Genomic DNA, 27,584 nt, shown 5'->3' with positions numbered 1-27,584 from the left:
GATCTTGTCTTGATTTCAAGACAGGAGAGAAACGTGTTCATTTGTGAAAAAGATAACATATGTCAACATGGAAATGCCTAGTTCGATTAGTTGCACACATTTTTCGTTGCTACGACTCAGTTAAACTTACGTTTATCTCTATTGCTTGTTAGTGAAAATTCTGAGTCAGAATTGGAGCCGAATGGCTCAGCAGACGTTCTGTTTACTAGAGTCAATGTCACCTATGGTAAAATAACACTATCACCTTATGGTAATCATTCTATACCTAATAGAAAGAAGTTGCAATTCAGTCAGAGCCGATTGGAAGGGCGATGACGTAGAAGGTGGCAAGATCAAGGTCAATTAACAGAATTGGGTCCGTTAGCAGTAGCGTATCGATAGACAATAATAATAGGTAAAGTTAAAAAGATGATAATTTTAAATAACTTCAACTCTTGTGTCAAAACGTTGTTATTATTTAAATCGAACTGCGTAGATCTCCCTAGTAGGCTGATTCACCTTTTTGGTAGATTCACTTTTTGGGGCTGATTCGCCTCCTTTAAACTTTATAGTTGTCCGATCCTGAATGTTAGGGATGCCTGGCTCAGTTTTGTCAGGCGGTTTGTGTCCCAGTCGCTGGCGACACTTTGCGGGCAGGAAAAACATCTCTTCGTCTGTCAATCATCACAGAAATGTAAAAGCATCGTCGGACGCGCCGGAAGAAATACTTTCGGTGCGTCCGATATTGAATTGTTGTGATGATTGACAGAAGAAGAGATGTTTTTCCTGCCCGCAAAGTGTCGCCAGCGACTGGGACTTAAACCGCCTGACAAACCTGAGCCAGGAATCCCTAACATTCAGGATCGGACAACTATAAAGTATAATGGAGGCGAATAAGCCCCAAAAAGTGAATCTACCACAAAGGTGAATCAACCTACTAGGGATAACTGGTACATTACACATTACACATTTGATTGATACTAGCATGATCTGAAAAAACGGGTAATATATCAGTTGGCAGTTGAAGAATTTGTAAATCAAACACTTGTTCTTGTAGTTCACCGCTAGGTGTATCCGATTTCGGGGGTTGGAACCACAGAATTAATTTCCGTATCAAAGGCATTTCCGTACAGCCGATCCCCGCCTAATTTCGACAGTTGATAACAATAATCGCCGGCGAGATATTAATTTTTCGCATAGTTCGAGCGGCGGCGGCCCCTTTGATCCTTTGATCTCGGCGCAGGGGGCGGCTCGTTACCCGGACCGATCCCGGTCAACGTCGAAATTTCTCCTCAGGTGCGGCGAATAGTTCGAATTTCGAATCGGCATCCGTTCGCCTTTGATCTTGGGAGGGGGCCGTCGGAGGGTTATCGGCGCGGATTTTTCTCAGGTGGGAGGGGAGAAAACGCCAAAATTGGCTGAAAATCGGCGTTAATCCCGAATTTCGAGGTGCGGCACGCGAAAAATGGGCGTTTTCCGTTCGATCCGGCCGATCGGGGACGCAAACGAGCGTCGGTGAAGGGTTGAGATCGTTAGTATTCAGGGGATGATCTTAGCCGTCGTTTTCCGATGTTAGTCCCGCTCTTGATGGTGATTGAGGGTCGCAGAAATGCAGAAGGGTCACATTTTCCATTAGCTCGGGATTGATTCCCATAAATTTCGACCAATAAGTCCTGCTTCATAAATGAAGCTTTAGGGATGTACAGGGTGGGCAAAATTCGTTGTCTCCTCTAACTATAAGAGCCCTCTTTCAGAGAAACAGAGAATGGTGAGAACCGGTGTCTCCTACTATTCTTCATTTTTGAGTAATAAGCAAAAATTTAGATTTAGACGATTTCGAAAAGTTCTTACAACTTTTTTGCCTTTGAAGTTGAAGTTAAGCTCGGTTTTCTTCGAGCTCTCATAGTTCTCGAGACCCCCTCAGAAGTGAGGTTATTATTACCAAGGAAATATAGAAAGAAGGCTCAATAGGTCCCAGTCGCTGGCGACACTTTGCGAGCAGGAAAAACATCTCTTCTTCTGTCAATCATCACAACAATTTAATATCGGACGCACCGAAAGTATTTCTTTCGGCGCGTCCGACGATGCTTTTACATTTTTGTGATGATTGACAGACGAAGAGATGTTTTTCCTGTCCGCAAAGTGTCGCCAGCGACTGGGACACAAACCGCCTGACAAACCTGAGCCAGGCATCCCTAACATTCAGGATCGAACAACTATAGAGTTTAACGGAGGCGAATCAGCCCCAAAAAGTGAATCTACCAAAAAGGTGAATCAACCTACTAGGGAGATCTACAGGATAAATAGTGCATTACACATTGCACATTTGATAAAACCCAAAGCAATCCTCTTATATATCGCCGTCATCTAGATTATTGTGATATCATCTATACAGGGTAAGTCTCTGACTCATACAAATACTTCAACAGTAGATTTTGGTGTGCGAAGAAACACTCCGCTCGGTTTAGAAGATACAGGCTGTTGAAAAACCATGAAGAAATGTCTTTTTTAGTTCTATCTCACAAACGGTTTCACCGAATGTAATGAATTTCGCAATACACTGTTTCATTTATTTAATTAATGTTTTTCGAACACAAGATATCACCCACGTCTTTTAGTTTTCTCGTAATGGCCATTACGTACCATAAAAATACCAAAAATTCAGAGAGCACAACTGTTGAAACTAAGTGGGACTCAATCAAATGAATATTCGAATGTTTTACAATGAATATATTATGCCAGCGAAGTCGCGGGTTTAAACTGGTTCGAAATAATAAGTTCACTTAAAATCTGCAAAATATACGTGGTGTCCAATTCAAATTTCCAACAATTAAGGAAATTCCAGATGAAATTAAAAGTACCTAAGTGAAATAAAAATTGCATCAATTACGTTCGCGCCTTTGTATGATACTTGTCTGTGAAGTTGCGTAAATATCGTTTTTTAACATTTTTATCAAATAAATTTTCACTTTATTTACCCTACCTCGTAAGCGATGGGAGATCAAGAAGCTGTAACGTGGTTTACTCGGAGGAAACTTTAATCTCGAGCGCCAGCTATTCTTTTCAATAGGAAGAATAGCAAACCTACCAGAGTAGCTGCTAGCCGGAGACAGAGCTCGGTGTTGTCTAGGGTAGTAGCGACAACGAAGAAGTCAAAATCGAATTATGTAAAAGTTTATTCACACCTTCGGAAACTAGTTATATGTACAAGGGAGATATGTGAGATATGAGTGATTCTATAAGTGAAAATACATTCGGGAAATCTTATCCGGTCACGAGCACTTTATGAAATTTATACCGGGTGTAGTGAAAAATTAACGGTTCAATAAAAATGCGCCAACCAGAACTGACGAATGCTAAGGACTTGCTATACGGTATCGGTATGTAGTTGTATTTCTCCGGAAATGAAACACAATAAGGGCGGATCTGTTCGAGACTTTTATTCGCTGCCCCAAGGGTTATAACACGCCATGACTGACAGCGAAGAAAATGTCTATTTTTAACGCAACTACGGGATTTCACTGACTAAGTGCGGTATCTCTTATTCTCTGCCCCAAGGGTTATAGCACGCCATGACTGACAGAAAAGAAGAGATTTCGGATTTAACACTTATGACGCGGAACGCGGACAGGGGGGGTTGACGGAACTTTCCCTTCCGTACCCCAAGGGCTAGGGCGGACCTGTTCGAGACTTTTATTCGCTGCCCCAAGGGTTATAGCACGCCATGACTGACAGCGAAGAAAATGTCTATTTCGCGCAACAGGGTAAAGAACGATAAAATACAACAGAAAACGATACAGTACAGCAGTGTCAAAGTTAAGGAAGTAACGGCGTAGGTCTAACAAAGAAACTGAACGGTACAGACGGGGACCTACCTCCTTTGTTTCAAGCACTCGAAACTCAAAGGATTTAAAAGAAAAACTAAAAAATTAACTCTAAGCACTGATGCAAACACAAAATGATTATTCTTCAACGGCGAAAGAAATACGGAAAATCAACTGAATTTATAACAGAAGTTAGAAACCACATTAGAAAGCGAAAAATCGAAAATACTCAAGCGAAGGGAAAGCACTGAAGTAAAATTCAAAAGTCAAAAGTGAACCGAAGAACTGAAGTAACAGTCGAAAAGTCGAAAAGTGACCGTCGCGGGGGGAAAATTTGCTTTTATAGGCATATCCCCTCTCACGGTAAAAATCTGAAAATTCCAGAATACGACAAGAATGAAAAACGTCGTCAGCTCCGGTTTATCGCATATCAACAGATGAAAAACGTCGAAATCTTCAGCGGCATGTAAGAAAAACAACGTGAAATACAGATAAGCGGTTTTTTACATTTACTCTGCCTGTCGGAATGAACGTACGGAATATTCGAGAATTAAAATATTTTCAAAGACGGAAATTTAAAACGAAAGAAATGCACTAAGATGAACTCCAATTTTCCTCAGAAAACTGGGGTTCATTACAAAGCCTTAATTCGATCAATCAGAAATGTATGTCCTATATCAAGCATCACCTCAAAAAAATTTCTCAACCTTATTCCGCGCGGTTGGTTTCTCGATCCTTCCCACGCCGTCCGAATGAAACGTCAAACGTCTCTCTCCCTGACGAGCCATCTGTCCCAACGTCGATAGTTTACGATCGAAAGGATCTACGGACCGATAAAATCGCCCCTAATAAATAAATCGAATGAATTAAATATCAAGTCGGGAAAAAAATCGACCGAGAGAAAGGACGAACTTTCGATCTGCGGGGGTTGGACCGCCCGCTGCGTCTCGTCTTTCTGAATCGACGCGGATCGTCGTGCAACCCCGGCCGAGTGGAAGAACGGTCTCGGCCATTGTCTCGCTGACGTTTTTATGTCATTCGATCGTGATTGAAAGGGACGCTGGAATGTATAATTGGATCCGGGATTTGGATTTGGTAGATGAAGAATTTCGGACTGTAGATGTTTGATTGTTGGGGAAATTATGGATGGATGTTGTTGGGTTGTTCTTCTGTTTCACTAATTTGAACAGAAGTTATCGCCGGTTTAGTGGTTGCTTCTTTCTCTTTTCAACCTGTAACAAAGCGAAAAGGTGGGAAGAAGTTGTTGGGTGATAGGTACTCTTTCTGCTGGTGAATTCACACGTGGAAAGAAAATGACATTTTTCAAGTAACGCTACTTTTATTTATCGTTGAAAGAATTTCAAAATGAAGTTTCATCATGCTTTCACAGTGAGGTTACCTACTCAGGTTTTCATCAAAAATTCTACGTGAATAAAACGTTGCAATTTCACTTCAGAATAACGTTGTGGAGATACGAATTTTGAACGTTGAAGTTGATTCTGGATTACCACCAGAATTAGACGCTGAATTTCAGGATTCAGCTTATGTTGACATTGTTTGAAACAGTTTTTCCATAATTTCCTGATGAGAAATGAATATTTTAGGGAATCTTAATTAAAAAATGAACATTATACTGCGAAAATTCCCTGAGATAAAACCATGAATACTACAAATTTTTTGCTCTCTCTGGCATCCTCAAATGCTCTCAGAGTGCCTCTCCGATTGAAAAGAAAAGCGAGTAGATTTCACGAATTGTACTAAAATGGAGATAACCATACTTGGATGAACTTGCCTGTGTTATGTGTGCCTCAGTATACTGTGTGATAACACTTACTGTAACGATTTGAATTATTGAGATGATTAAATATGAAATCAACTCATGGTTGCATTTACATTTCGAAATACAAAATATTCAACGAATAACCTCTTATCAACGTCGCCTAACACATAAACTGTACCCTTTTCCAGGTGTGAATAAAGTATACAGGGTAAGTTTTTGACTCGTACAAATATTTAAACAGTAGATTCTTGAGATCACAGAAATCACTTTTTGATTTACCATTTTTTTAGGAATAGTCTCGGTTCAGACGATACAGGCTGTTGAAAAAACATAGAAAATTTTATTTTCAGTCCTATTTCACAAACGGTTTCATCGAATGAAATAGTTTTTAATTTATTCGATGAATCTTTTTCGTACACCCACGTCTTCCAATTTTCTCATTATGCTCATTACGTAGCATAAGAAACAAAAAACTTAAGGAACACAACACTTGAAACTTAGTTGGACGCTATCTTATGAATGTCTAAATGTTTTGTACAATAAAGGCATTCCTCATATTTTCTCGTATAATGCGCCGTTTACTAGTAATTTGAGGTTCAAAAAGTAAAAAATATCTGTGAAATTCGAAAAGGTGGGTACTTGGGCTGAATTTAACTCTGTTCGAAGATCCACAGATGTGTAGTGTCACAGATCTAGTTAGTTATTTTGAAGGTAATTTTGTTTTTCCAGGGGTGACACAGCTCATTATGAAAACTTAAAAGGGCTATATTTTTTTATCAATGCCGAATCAGAAGAAATGTAATGAGAAAAAAGTGTTTCTTTTGACCTCAAGAATCTACTGTTGAATTATTTGTACGAGTCAAAGACTCACCTTGTATAGAGACGAGTCAGGAAGGCCTTAATTTTTTTTCTACTACTGCCCCCAAATGGCACTTCCATAATTCAGTCTTTTCGTGTCAACTGCCAATGAATAAACCAATTCTGTTTTTTTTTTAAATTCGAGTCGATACAAATATCAGTAATGATTTGTTTCCAACGAAAGTTCGCTGTAAGTCTTCAAGATGGCCAGGAACTGACTGACCTTAGAACTCAATTGTCTGAAACTTTTTTTGCTGTTGAAGATGTTGGTGAAACTACTCAATTTATGTACTTTATCAATTATCCTGCAAAACAAAGTAAACTGCGACGCGGAAAAAATGCACCGTTGCATTTGTTTGATTGAATTTGAAAATAATTTTTATGATTATTCCAAACCTTCATACAAAGCTGCTGTCTTGACATGTCTTCTCCTCATTTACCATGAAAACAATAAACAGCTTGAAGAAATATTTCATATTCACTTCATGATTGTACTCAAAAACGAGTACCCACTTTTTCTGGAGAGTTGATAATCAAATATATGAATAGTGAAATGTCTCCGATATCTTCAACAGCAAAAATGGTATCTGACCATTGAAAATGCTCAGAATCAGCAGAATCAGTTGAGTCGTTCGGAAGTTATCGCAAAGAATTTCATCTTGGAGGGTTCGTATTTCAGGTAGGCGTCGTAGGAAAAAAGTTGAGGCATTCCTATCTCGTCTTCATGTAATTTATCCACGCCTGAGTAAGTCTCACGTGATTCCGGGAGATCCTGTATACACTTGTTTCCACAAATAACCCCAAAAATGTATACTGGAATTTGAAAATGTCGATCTCCTTCTCCTCGATAGGCTGTGAAGACGTTATCAAAACTGAAATGACTAATTTATCAAGAAATGTTGGGGTCACATTGAGAATCCTCCTCCTGAATCGAATTTCGGATATTTCGGCTCCGAGGTCAGCAGAGATAAGATAACCAACCAACCCCCCGCGTGTGTGTGCGATCGTACGTACATGGGAATCACGTAGATGCAAAAGCGACCGAACAAGGGAGTCCGTCCCATCCATCCTTTCGCACCAGGAAACTTCACACTTGACTTATCCGCAATATTAAAATGACTAACGGCATTTACTTAATACGAGCGAGGCCGCAAACTTGGACGTATCGGGCGGATCAGATACCGCCGTACATATAGTATAAGCTACCGTAGGGAAAGTCAACGTGAAAGGGACCCTTGAAGGGACAAACTTGGCCCGGGAGCGAGAAGAATGTACGCGTCTGAAAGGGTTCGGCCGGTGATTGATAACTCTAAATGAAAATGTTCCATCTTCGTTTCGCCCCCGAGGGTCGGGGGGATGGATATCCAGTTTTCTCAATATATACGTCGGGCCGCGACCGGGGAAATTAAACGAAAATGATACGTCCGGAAAATTGACGCGGAGAGGAATTTCCTGATTGAGATTTTCAAACGGGAAAGTCGGGGAGACTTTGTCGTCTGTTTGGAAGTCATTCCGATTATATGTAGCTTTCCACGTGCATTTAAAAAGCTCATAACGTCGATTCTCGATGTTGACCGACCAAAATTGTCTTTTTCTACTTGTTATATTTGGATAATGCAATACTCTATAGTCTATAGGGTGCCTGTTGAAAAAGCGACCAAAATATGAGATCAAATAGTACAAGGTGATCTCGCTCTAGAAGTCTGAAATATTTTCCGACCTCTGCAACTTTGGGTCATACTAGAAACAGACTACTTTTTTCGTATTTCAAAAGGCACGCCCAGTATATCTTTGCATCGTTGCCTCGGGTAAAAACTCAACGGTTCATGACTTATTGGCATTCTTATGGAAAAAAATGTTTGAGTATTTCTCCTAAGGAAGTTCTTTTCAGAATAATCACGACCACTTTAAATTTTGCCAATATTTGGTTCTATAACACCATTTGCTGTTTGGAACAAAAGTGTACAGAGAAGATCATCAGTTTGGACCAATCGAATTCATCAAAATTAAAGATTTTTGAATAAGCAGTTCATATTTTTCAAGATATCAGTCGATTCTACGCAGAAAAAGGGGGTAACCTAAAGAAACCATTAATGAAAATTTCTTGCTAGTTTTCTCATTGATAACTCTGAAAGTTTTCATTTCAGGTATAGGGATTATTTGGACAGCCCTTCTTTTCTCAACGTAGAATAGACTGAAATAAAAAGAAAAGGTTGTGATTTGATGATCTTCCCATAAGCACACTGAATGTACATTATCGGTCCAAAAACAGCAACTTTCCTGATTTTTTCTTTTCAATAAATGCTGCAAGCTTCATCAGTTTACAATCCAGTCTGTAGCTTTTGAATTCAATTTTTATTTATTTCTTTAATCATGGCTTTTTTTTCAGGAAGCGCCACAACCCATGTCATATAGTGGTGAGTATGAAATATTCACTTTCGATCTTCTTGGTGCATGAATTTTTTCCGAAAATTAGCGTTGGCTGGAATTATTTCTGGAAAATACGCGCCAATGCAGAATTTCCAGATTTTATTAGTATCTACAAGCTCGGGACAGGTTGAATTTGTGGTTTGGTGTGAAACTCTACAGGGTTAGTATTTGACTGGTACAGATATTTCAACGGTAGATTCTAGAGGTCGAAATAAATACTTTTTTCTTTACCATTTTTTTTCTAATCAGTTCGGTTTAAAAGATACAGGCTGTTGAATAACCATAAAAAATATAACAAATAGTTTTATCGCATGAAATGAATTTCGGAATATAGTTTTTCATTTGATAAATCTTTTTCGAACACAAGATATCACCCACGTCTCCCAGTTTTCTCATAAATGACCATTACGTACCATAAAAATACCAAAAATTCAAAAAACCTAATTCTTGAAACTAAGTTTGACGCTATCTAATGAATATTTATATATTATTTATATTTTCGTACATATTGATGTGTTGTGCAATAGGTTCAGCTTGTTATTCTGGGGAGAATTTTGTATTTTCATGGGTGGCATAGCTTATTATGAAAACTTAAAATGTCTATATCTTTTTATCAGGACCGAATCGAAAAAAATTGTATAGGAAAAAAAGATAGAGCCATCTTAAGTTTTCATAATGAGCTGTGCCACCCCTGGAAAAACACAGTTACCTTTAGAGTAACTAACTGAATCTGTGACACTACACATCTCTAGATTTTCGAACAGAATTGTATTCAGCTAAAGTACCCAGTTTTTCAAATTTTACACATACATTTAATTTTTGAACCTCAAATTATTCGAAAACGGCGCATTATACATACGAGAAAATATAAAGAATACTTTTATTTCACGAAACATTCAAATATTCATTGGATAGCGTCTAACTTAGTTTCAAGAGTTGGGTTCTTTGAATTTTTGGTATTTTTATGGTACGTAATGGTATAATGATAAAACTGGAAGAAGTGGATGATATCTTGTGTACGAAAGAGATTCATCAAATGAATGAAAAACTATATTCCGAAATTAATTTCATTTGATAAAACCGTTTGTGAAATATAACTAAAAATAAAATATTCTTATGGCTTTTCAACAGCCTGTATCTTTCAAATCGAGACTATTCGAAAAAATGGTGAGGAAAAAAATTGTTCCTTCTGACCTCAAGAATCTACTGTTAAAATATTTGTGCGAGTCAAAGGCTCAGCCTGTATATTAAAGCGTGGATTACATGATTGACACAGACCGTTCGCTAAAAGTTTTGTGAGAACTAGCGCCAATATTGAGCTGAAATTCGCGAATACTACTGTTTTATTTCAGATGTCATACAAGGGTCGTCATGATCGAGTCTATTCGAAGATAATTTCAACAATGTACCATATCATGCCTTGCTCCGGAAGGAACCTAGAATCAATTCAATAGTTCATAATGGTTTTTGTGAGAACATTCGTGTGAAAAATATCGAACATTTCTTCAAATAACTATGGTAAAAACAGGGTAAAGATAGTCTAAGCTTCATCCATATTTGAGATTCATTGTCCAAGACTAAGCATCGGTGGACTCACAGCATTGAATTGATTTGGGAAACAGTTCGGTTCGAACTGTCTTCTTCTTTCCAATTGCGAGTTAAACGCGCTGCATATATGATTTATTGTCACGTAAGTAAGGTATACTTATCACGGTCGAAGGAGTGAACAATGACCGAAATCGGTCCAAAAGACATTTACCTTTGGAATTATATCGTTGTTATGTGTGGAAAAATCACCTGAGGCAAAAACTCGTCATGCTCCCACCATCAGACCGAGACGAATCACTGACAAACGTATCACGATCTTGTATATACTGTATACCATTGGCTCGATGAACCTATAGCATGATTCCACGAATATTTAGAGTCAAAAGACGAAACGGAAAAGACCACGAAACTTTCCAGAGGATCTAGAAACGAGATTGGGGCTTACAAGTCGAGGTTTCACTAGACGAGACTTCATATGGGCGAGGCTTCGTACGTCTTCTCTAGTTGGTCTCACAGAAGGTTCAGCGGTGTATCAATTTTTCGCACATGAGCACTGTTAACCCAAACGGGGCAACAATATTCAGCAGCCGAAAGAACCAAAACTGGGACTGTAGTTCGAATAGATGTTGCATCAGCACCCCATGAAGTACCAGCTAGTGTATGCAGGATATTATTCCCAGTATTCAACTTCAGACGCTAATTTCCCAAAGACGCTTTGAAGTACTGTCCACAGGGATTGGTGTGGGGATTTTGGGACCTCGTTTCAACCAGTCGAAAGGCTGTTTCACAGTTCCTGAAGAATATGTCACAAGGCCGGGAAATAAATAGAAGTTTGAAGAAGAGGAAAGCTCCCGGAAGCGATAAAATAACGAATGTTATGTTGAAGAAATCACCTAGAAAAGGTATAGCCGCTCTAACAAATTTCGCGAATGGAATCATGAGGACAGAACACTACCCAGAAAAATGGAAAACAGCGGAAGTCATAGTATTCAATAAACCATTCAAAGAGAAGAAGTTCCCACAAAACTACAGACCGATAAGTCTACTGTCGGCGTTAGGAAAAGTAGAAGAAAGGATTATCGCCACGAGGCTAAATGAGGAAACCGAAAATCTGAAACTAATACCACCAGAACAGTTTGGATTCAGAAGAGAGCATTCAACAGAACAACAATTATTAAGGCTCACAGAGTACATTACAGAGGGATTCCTAAATAAACAAGCTACAGGTCTTGTTTTTTCTAGACGTCGCCAGAGCATTCGACAGAGTATGGCAGAAGGATTGATATATAAGATGAGATGTGCTAGATATTCGATCAAAATATGCAAGTTGATCAGGAATTATCTCAAAAATAGAATATTTTACGTGAAAGTGGGAGGAGAATGCTCCTCAACAAGAGATATAGAGGCTGGGGTACCCCAAGGATCAGTACTTGGGCCACTTCTGTACAACATATACATCCACGATATTCCGAAAAATCCAAGAACCATGCTAACGTTATATGCTGACGACACAGGCATAGCAACTCGACACCGCAACCCAGAAGTAATAGAACGAGTTCTACAAGAGACGATTGACGAAACAAATGACTGGTGCATAAAGTGGAAAATCAAGCTCAATGGACAAAAGAGCCAAGCAATATTACTACAGAAGAGAAGACTGCGACCCACAACGAAACTGGAAGTTGACGGCAAAGAAATCGACTAGAAAAATGAAGCCAAATATTAAGGAATAACGCTTGACAAAGGACTTACTTGGAAAAGTCATATCAAACAAGCAATCGACGAAACGAAAGCAGCGATGAATAGACTCTACCCTTTAATAGGAAGAAGAAGCCAAATGTCGAAAGAGACAAAATTGAAGATAATCAAAGCCGTTGCTAGGCCTCAACTGACTTATGGATCAGTTGCCTGGGGTTTCGCGGCAAAGAGCCATATCAAAAGAATTCAGGCCACTGAAAACAAGCTGCTACGATGTGCAATAGATGCACCTTGGTTTGTCAGGAATAGACAGATTTATAGGGACCTGAAATGGGAAACCATAACGGAATTCATGAACAGAAAAGCAGAGAAATTATTCGAAACAGCGAAAAACCATCCGAATCAAGAACTCAGGAGACTAGTGGACTACGACCCAGAGGAAGACAAAAGGAGAATGCGAATTTACCGAAGGAGATCAAGAGATCAATTAAAAAGAGATTAAAATAACAACAGAAACTTATTGAAAAATTCAATAAAGTGTTAATCCAATAGAGGATAAACACATAAATCCCAGCACGATAGTGTGCGAGAAGAAAACCGGCCAAGAGATGAACGGTTTATAGGCAAATGCCCGGAACCAAAATTCAAGAAGCAGTTGAGGGTTTTTAGTGGGTCTCGAGCTCAGGAGAGTGAGAAACCCCACACTGTTGCCCCTCAGGAGATGAGGGTGGTAGAAGAAGAAGTGCCAGCAGTGGTATGTTTCTCACTGCTTGAGTTCCCCAATTGAACGGGCAATCGTACAGCCTCTCTCCTATCGAAGAAGCCTTCGAAATATGAAAATTATGGGTCGCTAGCCACTGACACCGTGTCGAATCGAACAATCCCCTATTAATGAATCCTGATTAATTCGAAAATCGATCCTAACATCGAGAAATATCGCCCTTTCAAACGACAAATCCCCACTATACATAGATAGAAATTTATCGAAGACGGCCGCATTCCGCGTATAGCCTACTCCGATCATTAGGCGAACGGATTTGATTTACTATGTGTTTACGACATTAAAATATTCCCCGCCGAAGATTTATCTGTTGCGTTCGATTCCGAACACAAGAAACCCGAGATACCTCTAAAGTAGATATTGTTTATAATGTCCTTCGGTTGTCGCTGAGCCGGAGTATATCATCCGTCTCTTTCGCCTATTGGTCCAGCGACCACGGACGCAAGAACTGATGGAGATGGTGGTTGTCAGATGGAGCGAATCTCCGCGATTCACCATTGATAATTATTGAATTACTGAGGTAGATTGAATCGCTGGGATTCGAGATGTAATCACGATTTTCGCTGCATCGAGATTCGAGATGTGGCATTAGCAGCATTACCTTAAATTGAATGCGGCCGAGCACACCAACATGGCTCTTCCGCCTCTATATCTATTCCGTGGGGACGATGAGATTGAAGACAAAATACAGCGATAGATATACCTACGTCAACATTGTGAGACCACAAATCGATTGAGGGGCAGTAGTCAGCCTAAACAGTACGATTATAACCCTCGACAAATACAAAGGCTAGCCATGGTTTGTGCACAGCATTGGAGCTATGACAACGTGTTCAGCTAGGGCACTTGAGATGATCCCAGATCTCACACTTTCATCCTCAGAATATCTAAAGGAAAAAGAATTGTAAAACTTAGAGCCTGTATTCCTCTAACCAAGTAAATCTCATCAGCGAATCTTCCCAGTAGGCACAGACTCACCTTTACTATGTTGCTAAGTAGAAAGAAATACCGGAAAGGAAATCTATTACTAAGTATTCGAAAGAAAAACCACTGCTCTTCAGAGCTGAGACTAAATGATTAGAAACATTAGAAGGAATGCCAAAGATGTGACAGAAAATCAAGATGATATCCATAGATGATCTACTGGTATCGAAGAGGTCACCATATGCAACAAACTGCAGAAACTGCAAAGGCTGAACTGTGTTGGTGTTACGGGAGCTATGCACACAGCTCCTACAGCAGCGCTTGGGGCCATACTTGATATGCCTCCCCTACACAGCTTGCTGAAAGCAATTAGAATATCCCTTAACGGGAATCTCCTACACGGAAACTGGGTTGGACATATGAGGATATTGAATCAACTGAACTCAAACCTCTTTGCAAAACCATTGGATGTTATACCAATCATCTTCGATTTCGAAAAGCCCTTTGAAACGGTCATAGCTGACCGTCCTCGTGTTTCGTAAATCGTCTGGACAAAAAGTCATCCACCCAGAAAGGGGCACTGCCATAGGCGTATATGGACCTAAACTGTGGATCTCTAAGGCCCTGGGAAGTGAACTCTCTATTATACAGACCAAGACACTGGCTGTTTACGTATGAGCTCAGGGGTGTCTTAAAATGAACCTCAAAAGGGCGCATATCTATATCACTAGGCTACGCTGAGGTCCCTGGAATCACACTGCCAGGGATCTCTGCTGACATGGGAGTGCAGAGGCAATAAAGTGACACTTATATGGAAACAAGGCATTCTGGTGCTGAAGGAAATGAAAAATCCGATGAACTTGCAGAAGGAACATCAAGGTTAACACCTGCCGGACCTGAGCTTTCCTATGGGCTTGGTAAATACCAATATGAGGCAGCGTTTCAACAATGGGAGTTTAATAACAGAATAACCCTCTGGAGAAACACTCCTGGACTTACTCACTCAAAGAAATTCGTGATTATTTCACCGACTTATACCAGAAATCTGCTGAAGCTGTCACGATCTGAGCATAGGGTGATTGTGGGACTGCTGACAGGGCAATGCCGGTACTAATATCATTTGTACCGTATGGGAAATTCAGCAGATGAGATTTGTAGGCTCTTTGTGTCAGAAGCAGAAACAGCTGAACACATGGTATGCAAGTGCCCAGAGCTGGCTGGCCTAAGAACAATTAATATGGGGAAACTGCTCCTGGATACTCACGTTGTAAGGGGCAAGGCCCCTAAAGATGTTGTCAGTTTTATCAGCACCATTGCCTACCTTTTTGGGTTCCTATGAATGGGTAAGGTAGAGAACAAAAGATCTACCTGGTCTCAGTTCCCGAAGGGCTAACCTAGCCACAACGACCCCGGTTCAAATAATTATATTAATAACCTAACGATATCAAAGCACACAGTTTTCTTGTCATCGATTCAAAGCTGGTTTGGGTCTTGGTTCACTAGATATCGAGAAGGCCAATAAAAGCACGAACGTCTTTTGTTGGCCTGGAAGACATATGCTTCTTCCTCCCGCTGGATTCCTTGCAGGGTACTACAATCGGGAAGCCCTTGAGAAGAATAGCTCTAGCAGAAACAGGGGATTGCAAATTCTGCGTGGAAAAGGATGAAACACCTAGTCATCTTGTTATAATAGAATGACAACATTGCTGACCCACGTAAAAAAATACTTTGCTTACTTAAACTCCTTGGAGATCCCAGATACTGAATTTTATTATTGAAGGGAGAGCTATAGATGGTGTAGAGCTCTGTAAAGAGCGCCATAGACCTTGAATTCGCAGTGCAAAACAATTTACAGTGGTAGTTTCTGGCTATCAAGAAAACATACAGAGGTTAACTCATATAGAAAAGAAGTTTTTCATCAAAGCGTGAATCACAACTCTAGTTTTCTGCCTCACTTTGCTGTGTAGCAATAATTTGCATCCCCCGAGTGTATTTTCAACTTGTGTGGTATCACGAGCTTTTCGATCCAGCTTACGCTCACCACAAAGAGCGTTCATTCATCGAGTAACCTTTGTGCTGTCGAGGATTGACCAAAGACAGCCACACAGTGCGAATCCTCTTCGTTTCATCCTCTCCAACTTTCCGTTCTCCGTTGTAGCTATTGGCCATTTCGATTGTTGTAAATTATTTTTGCGCGAGCAAAAGGAACGAGACAATTTTGTCCCTATGGTAATTTACGACCTCGGGAGGAACGTGAATCAATACTTGTTTCCCTTTTCGTACATTATAAATAAGATAAAGATACATATTCCTGTAGGAGGCGACATTTACTATTGTATCCTTGAGTTACGAGCACTGAAATGCATTTATGTGTACGTATTTGTTATGGCTAATATTTTCTCCGTGTGCACTTGAATTATTAACGTGCGAAATCCGCGCGATAATATCTTAAGGGATGGGGAGGGCCCATCCCGTCTGTGGAAAAGGCGGTAAATACGCCGGCGGCTTAGGGATGATTTGTTGTCATGTATCTTTTGCGAGTCGTTTTCGAATTTCGGTTATGAATGAGCTTTTCATCTGTGGGGAAATGGCGACATCATGTTAGGTGTGAAATTTTGTTCACCATAGCCACTCAACCTTTCTCAGTCGAAACATTATCCAACAGATGATGATCAGCTTTATTTTTTCAATCTCCAGGAGGTTCGCTCAGCTTGAAGATCTTAATGTTCAACGTGACACTTCCAAATCACGATCAATGGGCTAACGAAGAAGTAGTTTTCCCTACAAGGTTAACGGTATATCTTACGGTTAAGTCAAATGTGTCAGAGAGTGCTCAACTCTCAGTTGATTTGACAAAAGTTAGTCTGAGAGTGTCAGATGTGACTTAAGGCACTCGAGGTCAACTTTCTTTGAGTACCTGGTCATTCTGGAGTCCATGGTGGACCATTAGGCCAGAGAACGAGGGAAAACTGTCTTAATGATACCAAAGTCATTGTTGCAGTTTCTCAAAGAACCTTTCAGTGATGGTAGACAAGAAAATATGATCAGAGACCAAAGGCTGGCCAAGCTATTCTTTTCCTACACTCGAAGAGCTTGGCCAAAAGTGTTCTTTCACTCAGTAAATTAAAGAAAATGACTGTCATTTCCAGGCATGAATCATCACCTGCGAAACATGATGATGATCATGTTACCTTCCACGTGGATCTTGAAACCAGAGCAAGTATTGGATGATGTTGTACCCATCTTTACATATAAAGGATCAGAGGCTAGATCTTAAGAGGTGAAATAGCACACGTTTTAACATCGATGCTGTGAGAGCTGGGAATCAATACAGGGTGGAAAACCAAGCTTTATTTTTACAAAGCAGAAGCACTTAAGTGAATGTCTGATACCACGTTGATACTCCAGGAGGTCTAGTTTGTTCGATACATCTCGCCTCTGAAGAGTTCAACATCTCTAGAAACACATCAAATGATTTGATAGAAGATAGACCTATTGAAGGTTGCTGCATCTGGCACTGTTCAGAGCATTTAACACGAAATTCCAGAATAGCCCTCTTCATTTTTCGTCAAGGATCACTCACTTACCTCAGATGCTTCTGGTCACCAGCTTGAAAAGTTCGTGGACTACTCAGAAAGAGTATTTGGTTGAACAAGTATTGTTCAGGTATAATTTTTTTTTAGCAGGGGGAAAATCTGCAAGACAGACGAACACACACTCTCCTGAGGGGAAACAAGTGTTGGTATTGTCACTCTCCTGAGCTCGAGACCCACTAAAAACCCTAAACTGGTTCCGGGCATTTTGTCTATTAACCAGTTGACTCTCATAGTTTCTGGACACTCACACGATCATAGTCGTGTTGATAGTTATATGCTGCCTATGTCTTTTATAGGTTAAGCTCTTCTTTGGTTACTTCAAATCCTTAACTGATCTCTCGGTCTTCGGTGGTAGGTTCTTGACCTTCTAGCTTCTTCTATTGGATCGTAGCCGACTAATCTTCGTAGTTCCTCATTTGGATGTTGTTTGGCTTTGTCGAATATCCTTTCCGCCTTTCTCTTCATAAATTCTGTAACTGCTTCCCATGCCAAGTCCTTGTAGATTTGTTTGTTCCTAACAAACCAGGGTACATCCATCGCCATTCTAAGGAGTTTATTCTCAGTGGCCTGTATTCTCTTGATGTGTTGGCTGCGAAGCCCCATGCCGCCGATCCATATGTGAGTTGTGGTCGCGCGATAGTCTTAATCATCGTCAACTTGATGTTCTTATTCATATGACTCCTTCTGCCTATGAGTGGATAAAGTCTACTCATTGCGGCTTTTGTTTTATCAACTGCACATTTGATGAGGTTTTTCCATGTTAGTCCTCTGTCAAGCTTCACTCCTAGGTATGTTGCTTCATTTTTCCATTCAACCTCTTCTCCATCAACTTCAAGGTTTTCTTCCATCCTCAATCTTCTCTTTTGCGGTAATATTGCTTGAGTATTTCTTTCATTGATTTGGATTTTCCATTTGATGCACCTTTGAGTAATTCATCTATGGCTTTCTGCAGTCTCTGGTGTATGATCTCTGGGCGTCGATGTCTGAACGCTATTCCTGTGTCATCTGTGTACAAGGTGAGCATATTTCTAGCATTCTTCGGGATATCATAAGCGTATATTACGTAAAGCAAAGGTCCAAGTACCGATCCTTGAGGCACTCCCGCTTCCAATTGTCTGGTTTGAGAGGTTGCTCCATCTATCTTCACATAAAAGTTTCTATTCCTCGGATAGTTCCTTATAATCTTGCACAGCTTGGTCGAATATCCTGCTTTTTTTATCTTGTAGATTAGGCCTTCGTGCCATACTCTATCAAAAGCTCTCTCGATATCCATCAGAACTAATATTGTGACCTGTTTGGTCTGCATTCCTTCGGTGACGTATTCCATGAGCCGTAGTAATTGGAGTTCAGTCGAATTGTCTCGTCGAAATCCAAATTGTTCGTATGGAATTATCTTCAACATTTCTGTTTCCTCATTCAGCCTTTTAGCGATAACCCTCTCGACGATTTTTCCTAGTGCTGATAGTAGGCTGATTGGTCTATAATTTTGAGGAAATTTCCAGGCTTGTTGAAAACTATTATTTTTGCAGTTTTCCATCTCTTTGGAGGTATAACTGGAAAGTCTTCAGGCTGACTTATAGGAACTTATTTCTTCACTTAGAAGCCAGGGCCTGTTAGAGAGTAGATATGAAGAGTCTTCGACTTACTCGTACATTTTAACAGAAGATTCCTGAGGTGAAGAGTAACACTTTTACTCTTAGGTCAAGCATCAACATGAAATCAGATCTAATTAAATCTAAGTTTGTCTGAAAATCTTCTGGACATATACATCCATTTCTTCTTGCAGCAACTTCTGGAGAGCTCGTTTTTTCCGGTATCCGGAAATCCCCGATACGTTTCCCGCAGACAATAACTCCGCCATCTATGATTTGTGGCTCGTGAAATCCAATATTCGCCGCGCAAAAGGAACACTCGAAGAATTAAGCTTTACGACATACGGCTCCTCCAAGAGGAGAGAACGAACATCCGATATTATGAGATACAATCAGTTTCGGGCATTATTTCGGGTCATTCCGGGCCCCGGCAAAGTGTCTATTATCGTAATAAATTTATTAATATGGCATTCGGTGCCCGGGATCTTTTCTTATTTTTCAGCGCGCGCGACTACGTCGTCGTATCATTAAGATTATCGAAGATACGGAATAACGTGGAAATATGAGGGGGATGTTTCCGTATAGGTTTTTCCGACGGCCCGTTTCCATTTTCGCCAGATGGAAACATATTACGCGCCGCCTTAGCGTCTGATAACGTGCGGTACCGTTTTTATTGCCGCGCGGAGGGTATCGAGGGTAATATGCCCGAGAATTATGGGTGGTTGTGGTCGTAGAGCCGATTGTCGTGTATGGATGTCCCTATACTCTGATCCAACTGTGGTGGAATAGTAAGTTTTCAAAAAACGTTGTATTTTGACATCAGAGTATATATGCAGGTATACAGGGGGTCCCACGGAGGGTGCATGGCCCATTAGCAATCGACAATAACTTGCCTGAAACTGGAAAAAGTTTTCAAATGAGGAGCAAAACGAATTCAATCGGCAAATTTGAAATTCTGTGAGGTTTTTGTTGATGATAGTTTATAATTGTAGTATAAGCGATATGTTTGAGAGAAAACAACTTTGAAACTTATGGTTGTATTCTGCATTTCATTCGTAAGTTACGAATCTGTAGAGTACGATCGATCTGTAAGTTTCAGATTGACAGGTTCGTAAATAATGCAATTCTAGAAATGTTTCTCTCACTAACTCATTGACAGTGTCACTTTTGAACTATACTTCATTCACTTTTATTTCAGCAGTCGGTTGGCCATGGAAATTTGACACATTTCACTCTGTATAGTACGAAAATGTGGGGTTATGAAGCTTGTCAAAACATTTTTGGGTTTTAAATCAACGCTATGTTGCCCGTTCTACGTAAAAGTTTCTGTTATTACGTATTTTATGACAATGTCGAATCTCTTCGGAAAATATGTGACGAACATAATTGAAGTTTATACAAACTGATTGAAGGCATACCAAATCCAGTTATTTGCATGGAAAATACAAGAGATCAGTATATCATAGTATGCACTAGCTTGAGGAGAGTTAATGTTCGTTATCTTCTTTGGCTTACATCATTTGTAGATTTTAAAAATAATAACTCGAAGATGAAATGCATATGATGCAGTGGTTGGGAATGGGTATCTCCCGAAGGAATTAACAGATAATTACAAGAATGTTAAATTCTTCAACAAAAATCATCTTGCATCAATGGAAGTAAAAGGAATTGAAGGAAGTTTCAAGTTAAGATGAACTTCACCTTTGAACAAAAATTTCACATGAATAAACAAGTAACAGGGCAACTTGCGCGTATTTGTGGCTATTCATCTTAATATATTGATGTAATAATAATAATTATAGGTATTTATTAGTACCTTAAGACATTTACATTGTATAGGACAAGTAAAATGGAAAATAGAAAAATCCATTTTAGGGAACTTATTCTCCGATGACATTTATCGAAAATCGAAAATAAACTTTTCGCATTAATTCACTCAAACATAAAATTCTCGAATGCCACCACTTTTTTGGGTCTCCCAATAAAAGGAAATTCTTTGTTAACCTCTTCATTCACAATCTTTCTGATTGTGGAAATATCCAGCTGAAATATATGTCGTTTAGATTCAGATGAAACATTTTATAAATTCTCTTACATTGAATATGTGCGCTACCGTCTGACGTATTGTGGATTTTAGAATATCAGGGTATGACTATTTCAATGAGCGGACCTGAATTCTAAATAGCACTTCCTGAAATCCTGTCTCTTTTTTCAATCACTTTCGGCATTTTCGTAATAAAAATTGATATTAGTTGTGGCAACGGCGTTATGACATTAACGACATTTCATAAGTGCCAACCTAACTTCGTTCTAGTTACGAAAACTTGAGAAAATTATTTCATGGCCAACCGACTGCTAAAATAAATTTGAATGAAGTATACTTATCGTAAATAGTTACGGATTCCTGTAAGCTACAAACCACTAGAAACCGTCCAGAATTGTAATTTTCCTGTAAGCTTGTGAAAAGTTACAGATCGGCTTACAAATGAAAGCAGAATACCACCATTATTCTCATTTGAAGGGGGAAATATAATCATTTTTTGATATTTGAAAGAATGTTTATCTCGAGTAACTCTCTAATTTTTACCGAGCTCGGTGGAAGCGTTAGGTCTTGACGAATTTTCAACTGACCCCTCTTTTTGGGATTTTTAGGTCAATTTTCGAGACTCGTAGGGGCAGTCCGGGAAACTTGTCAGGTAGGAGACTTGAACCACCTCAGATATTTCGATTCAAATTTCGCGCTACCGGTATAGTAAATAGCTTGCGACATACTCGTGACAAGGCACAACTAGTGGCGGCTCCATTTTGGCCGTCATCAGAACAGTTCGGGAGTGAGAGGGTTGAACGTAATTTTGTTGCTAGGAAGTAAGAAATTGGGTAACTTCTGTTTGTTACACTGTCTGAAAAGTTTAATAGGTGCGTGGTGTCATTTAGTTTCATTGATTAATATTGTTTTACAAACGATGAGTCTTTTTGATAATAGTTGTAAAAGTTTCAAGAAAACATCTGTTGAATTGACTGAAAGGGAGTGAGGGAGACTTGACCCATGCTATGGTCTGGAGACATAATCAGTGGTCCAAGTTTCCCGCACTGAGCTTAGGTAATAGTTTGCTTCAAAAAAAGAAAATTGAATAATAGAAAAGAATATAAAAAATATACAAAGGTTCAAAAAAGTGAAAAATATCTCGAAAATAAGTGAGAGTGTCTCTGAAATAGAAAATATGTATTTCATACGCTGACACATCTGATGATGAAAACCTTGACATAGACAATCGTTGGTCATTGGAAACTGTTTTCTTTCAATGTTTTCCCTGATAAACAAACTTATGGTCAAGTCTCTCACGCCTTCTGTTCAACTCTCCCATGGGTTAGGGAGACATGAGCCAATTTTCGGTTCCTAAAAAAAGAATTGCTGTACTCAAAATGGTCATCTCACCATCACTCTACTATTATCTATCGTAACCTATATGGGCATGATATCTTCACGCAAAAAATGAGTTGCTACCATTTACAGATACAACTTAAGTAGCTTCAGAGTGAAAAGGGGTTCAACCCTCCCTGACTCCCCATATCTCTCAGGAAGTCATCGTAGATCTAAATGTGATAAATATTCTGACCACGGAAGGTTAAGATTCACAATCGAACCGTATGCTGAATGATTCTAAATGAAGATTGAGAATTAGTTTTTCTCGAAATCAAAATCAAATATCCTAATTGTGGTATTGTTATTGCAAGTAAAATCAGGTGCTGATATCTTTTCGTGTCGATTTTCATTGTCTGAATGGCAATTTTTCAAATATTTCAAATTTGGAGCTGTTATATTATAAAAATATTAGTTATCATAATATTTCAAGATCTTGTACAGGTTGACTTTGACTCGTACAAATATTTTAACAGTAGAATTTCGAGTTCAGAAGAAACAGTTTTTTCTCTTACCATTTTTTCTGAATCACCTCAGTTTAAAAGATACAGGCTGTTGAAAAACCATGAAAAAATATTATTTTTAGTTCTCACAAACGGTTTCATGGAATGAAATGAATTTGGGAATATAGTTTTTCATTTATTCGATTAATCTTCTTCGACTACAAGATATTACCTACGTCTTCCAGTTTTCTCATTATAACCATTATGTACCATAAAAGACCAAAAATTCAGAGGTCTCAACTCTTGAAACTGAGTTGGACCGTTGGACGCTTTCTGATGAATGTTTGAACGTTTTGTAAAATTAAAGTATTCTTCATATTTTGTCGTATAATGTGCCGTTTGAGAGTTATTTGATGAAAATTAAAACTGTCTGTGAAATTTAAAAAGTTGGGTACTTTGGCTGTATACAACTCTGTTAAGAAGATCCACAGATGTGTGGTGCCACAGATTTAGCTAGTTATTCTGAAGGCAATATTGTTTATCTAGGGGTGGCACAGCTCATTATGAAATCTTATAAGGGCTATATCTTTTTATCAGGGCCGAATCGGAAAAAAATATATAGGAAAACAGTGTTTCTTTTGACCTACTGTTAAAATATTTGTACGAGTCAAAGATTCACCCTGTATATTAGAATTGAATTGAAGGTCAAAATATGCGTCAAAAAGGAGGTTTTCTGGAAATGTTGGCTATAAACACAAAAATTCTGTAGGTCGTTATGGAATTATCTCAGTAATTTTTTTCGAAAGCCCTCATATAACAGCAGAATTGATTCGGTATCACGTGAGGAATCTCTCCGATTCTCCCTCGGATCGTCGCGAAACGAATACGATCATCCTCCGCCCGGACTAATTATAAAAATACCGCCGCGAGGGGCCCTCATTAGTAAGTCATTTTTCGATATACGGGTCGAAGTCTCACCGAATTCCGAATTCTGCACAAGACACATGTCCGGCCGTTCCGTCCGGCTCGCCGACAAAAGGGGGCATTTGGCGATATTATTGAACGGTCGTCTGGTAGCCCGAAGGCCAGAAGTCATCATCGTCGTCGGGTCGCGTTCGTTTCGTCTAGCCGCCAGTCGAGATGATGCGAGACAGATGGGGATACCCGGAGCTGTCAATACTACCTCTACGCGGCTACGCGGGCGGTGGTTTTCGATCCGGTGGTAGCATACGAGGAAAAACGTTCTTGGACATTAACATACACCACCCAATTCCCTTTTTTTTTGGTGTAGCAGGGGGAAACTCTGCAAAATAGATGAACACACCCTCTCCTGAGGGGGAACAGTGTGGGGATTCTCACTCTCTGAGCTCGAGACCCACTAAGAACCCTTAACTGCTTCTTCATAGGTTCCGGGCATTTTGCCTATTAACCAGTTGACTCTTATGGTTTCTGGACTCTCACACGATCATAGTCGTGTTGATAGTTGTATGCTGCCTATAGCTTTTATAGGTTAAGCTCTTCTTTGGTTACTTAAAATCCTCAACTGATCTCTTGGTCTTCGGTGGTAGGTTCTTGACCTTCTAGCTTCTTCCGATGGATCGTAGTCGACTAATCTCCTTAGTTCCTCATTTGGATGTTGTTTGGCTTTGTCGAATATCCTTTCCGCCTTTCTCTTCATGAATTCTGTAACTGGTTCCCATTCCAAGTCCTTGTAGATTTGTTTGTTCCTAACAAACCAGGGTACGTCCATCGCCATTCTAAGGAGTTTATTCTCAGTGGCCTGTATTCTCTTGATGTGGGTCTTGGCTGCGAAGCCTCATGCCGCCGATCCATATGTGAGTTGTGGTCGCGCAATAGTTTTAATCATCGTCAACTTGATGTTCTTATTCATATGACTTCTTCTGCCTATGAGTGGATAACGTTTACTCATTGCGGCTTTGGTTTTATCAACTGCACATTTGATGTGGTTTTTCCATGTTAGTCCTCTGTCAAGCTTCACTCCTAGGTGTGTTGCTTTATTTCCCATTCAACCTCTTCTCCATCAACTTCAGGGTTTTCTTCCATCCTCAATCTTCTCTTTTGCAGTGATATTGCTTGAGTCTTTCTTCCATTGATTTGGATTTTCCATTTGATGCACCATTTGAGTAATTCATCTATGGCTTCCTGCAGTCTCCGGTGTATGATCTATGGGCGTCGATGTCTGAACGCTATTCCTCTGTCATCTGCGTACAAGGTTAGCATATTTCTAGCATTCTTCCGGATATCATAAGCGTATATTACGTAAAGCAGAGGTTCAAGTAATATACGTTTATGATATCCCGAAGAATGCTAGCCAATTCCCCTGGACAAACCTGGACATTTTTACATTGGAAAATTTCAATATGGAAAAAAGTTTCTTGCAAAACAAGGTTTAGGGTTGGCTTTTTCTACCCCTTGCAATCATAGAAGAACAATGATCTTCTGGTCGAAATTTCACATTTTTCTTCAGCCTAATGGTTGGTGTGTCATTACAGATATTACAAAATACAGAGGGTACGTACAGGGTGGGCAAAATTCGTTGTTTACTGAGGGAACAGAACCCGCCTATCATTTCTAGACTTTGAGTTATGAAGAAAAATTGTCATTTTCAAAACTGCTGAATTAGAAATAGAGGGTGTTTTCGAAGGTTAGGCTTTTTTTTCGACAGAAGGTAGAACACACCAAAAAAAGTCGTTTAACCAAAAATTGTCTATATAAAATATCCAAGATGGCTGAGATACAACCCCTAGAAGTTCGACAAAATTTCATTGAATTTCAAGTACGGGACTGTGGAAGGTGACTCCGGCATCGCAAAAGCGAAACAAAACATAAACATATGGCTTGACAATGAATGGTTCAGTACCAAGTTCATCGGGTTAGATGCATCAGGTCACTTTTGATAGAATCATAATTGTTTTATCGTGCAATTTATGGTGAAAAAAAAAGTTGAAAATCGTGGCAGTTTCTTGAAAGTGCTTGTGTAAGTTATGTTGAAAAAGTGCTATGATGTTTCCCCATTTCATCCCATTTTTACGACGATTGTTGGAATGTTTGAACAAGAAGATTGTGATGCCCATTGTGAATAAAATAGACGAATTTTATTGGTGAGATTTTGAAGTATTATTCTATTTTTTACACTTGTGTCCTAAGTCTTTTTTGTCAGTTGGTATCGAAATGAGACATTTTATAAACTCGTGTATGTTATGTATAATGGGAACAGTTCGGCAATCCTAAGTTTTCAATTTCATTACCACGTAAATATCGAACGAGCCAATATCCTAAACGAAACCACAGGGTCGAACCAGGAGATGAGTTTTTTCCCACTGCTTTGCTATAATTCAGCTAACAAACTGTCAAGGGTCGTTTAAGGAATTATTTCAGTAATCATTTTCAATTTTTTTTTCAACTTTGTCATTTTGAAAGTTTTGAATAGGTGATTTTTGGTGAAACGCTTCATTTTGACCATTTCTACTTTCTGTTGAAAAAAAGCCTCACCTTCAAATACACCATATATTCTTTCAATCAGGGCAGAATCATAAAAATTGTATAGGAAAAAAGTGTTTCTCTTCACCTCAAGAATCTAATGTTAAAGTATTTGTACTAGTCAAAGACTCACCCTGTAAAATCTGGTTCTGATGATGCCCTAAATATATGTAGACGATTTCCTCTATAACAAAAACTCTTACTATGTTTGAAAACTACTCCTTCTTGCATTAATTATTAAATATTAACGGAAACAATTGTGGAAGTGGATTTCGTTGAAAAACGAAAGACACATACATTTCCAAAATTTCGATGAAGCAATCCATTCCATTAGGTACTGATCGATGTAAAACATAGGCAGGTTCTTTGAAGCATAATAAATAATAGTGCAACTATGCTAACTAGGTGTTTCTAACAATGAATAGAACCATTACCTCACAATCTGTAGGAGAATATGGTTGAAAAGAACATTTCGAAGAACAAACACCTAATTTGTAACCTATAAATGTGAATTGAAAAATTCCGATCACAACACCAGTATAAATTTTCATACAAAAATATTCTGAGCTGTAGAAGGATATCAAGCTACGTATTCAATTCCCTACTAGACGCGATCTTAACAAAAAATGGACAAATCTATCGTCCCCATCAAGGAGCAGAAAGAACCCATATCCCCTCTAAATAAAGATCGTCTAATTTGTCTTCGATAACGTTTCTCCGAAAGGCGTTGTAGCCTTGCTAATGATGTCTGGCATCATTAGAAGTGTTATACATCAGACATCGGGAAGAGGACTGTAGATATCGTGCCTGTCATCCGAGCGAGCCAACGGAAAAAAATCCAGTTTATCACGAGACTCGCATTTGTCGAATTGATCCATTAAGACAGAACCCTCTTTCTTCGACTAGGTCATACTCCAAGTGGCTTCGAACATTCGATGTACTCAAGCTACCGAGAGCCGTGATTTTGGATGCGTACCTTTGCTGAAAGCTTGTTAATATCATGAATTTTTCACGACCGGCACTGAAATTCCAATAACCACGTTTCTAGTGTGTGGTCGGCAATCCCAAAACTCAATCCTGATCGAAGCCGTCGAAAAACAAATAAAACCGCACTCTGTCCCCCTTATCGCCCCAATTAAAACCCCGTAATTAACGCATAACAGAACATACGTCTTCGAACCACCGGTTAGTATGCGGGCAGATCCAATA

General features: G+C 39.3%; 1 long non-coding RNA gene across 1 annotated transcript in view; it reads left to right on the top strand.

Moving 5' to 3' along the window:
* Positions 1-8,829: 8,829 nt before the first annotated feature.
* The window catches only part of LOC123320387, a 132,129-nt gene continuing 113,374 nt past the window's right edge, over positions 8,830-27,584 (top strand). Inside the window, exon 1 of the long non-coding RNA XR_006538754.1 lies at positions 8,830-8,858. This is a non-coding gene — a long non-coding RNA (uncharacterized LOC123320387). The remainder of the gene's footprint in view (positions 8,859-27,584) is intronic.

This window comes from Coccinella septempunctata, chromosome 9 (assembly GCF_907165205.1).
Source record: "Coccinella septempunctata chromosome 9, icCocSept1.1, whole genome shotgun sequence".
In the NCBI taxonomy this organism is placed as follows: Eukaryota; Metazoa; Arthropoda; class Insecta; order Coleoptera; family Coccinellidae; genus Coccinella; species Coccinella septempunctata.
The sequence above is the reverse complement of the archived record's forward strand: the minus strand, read 5'-3'. Positions and strand labels throughout refer to the sequence as shown.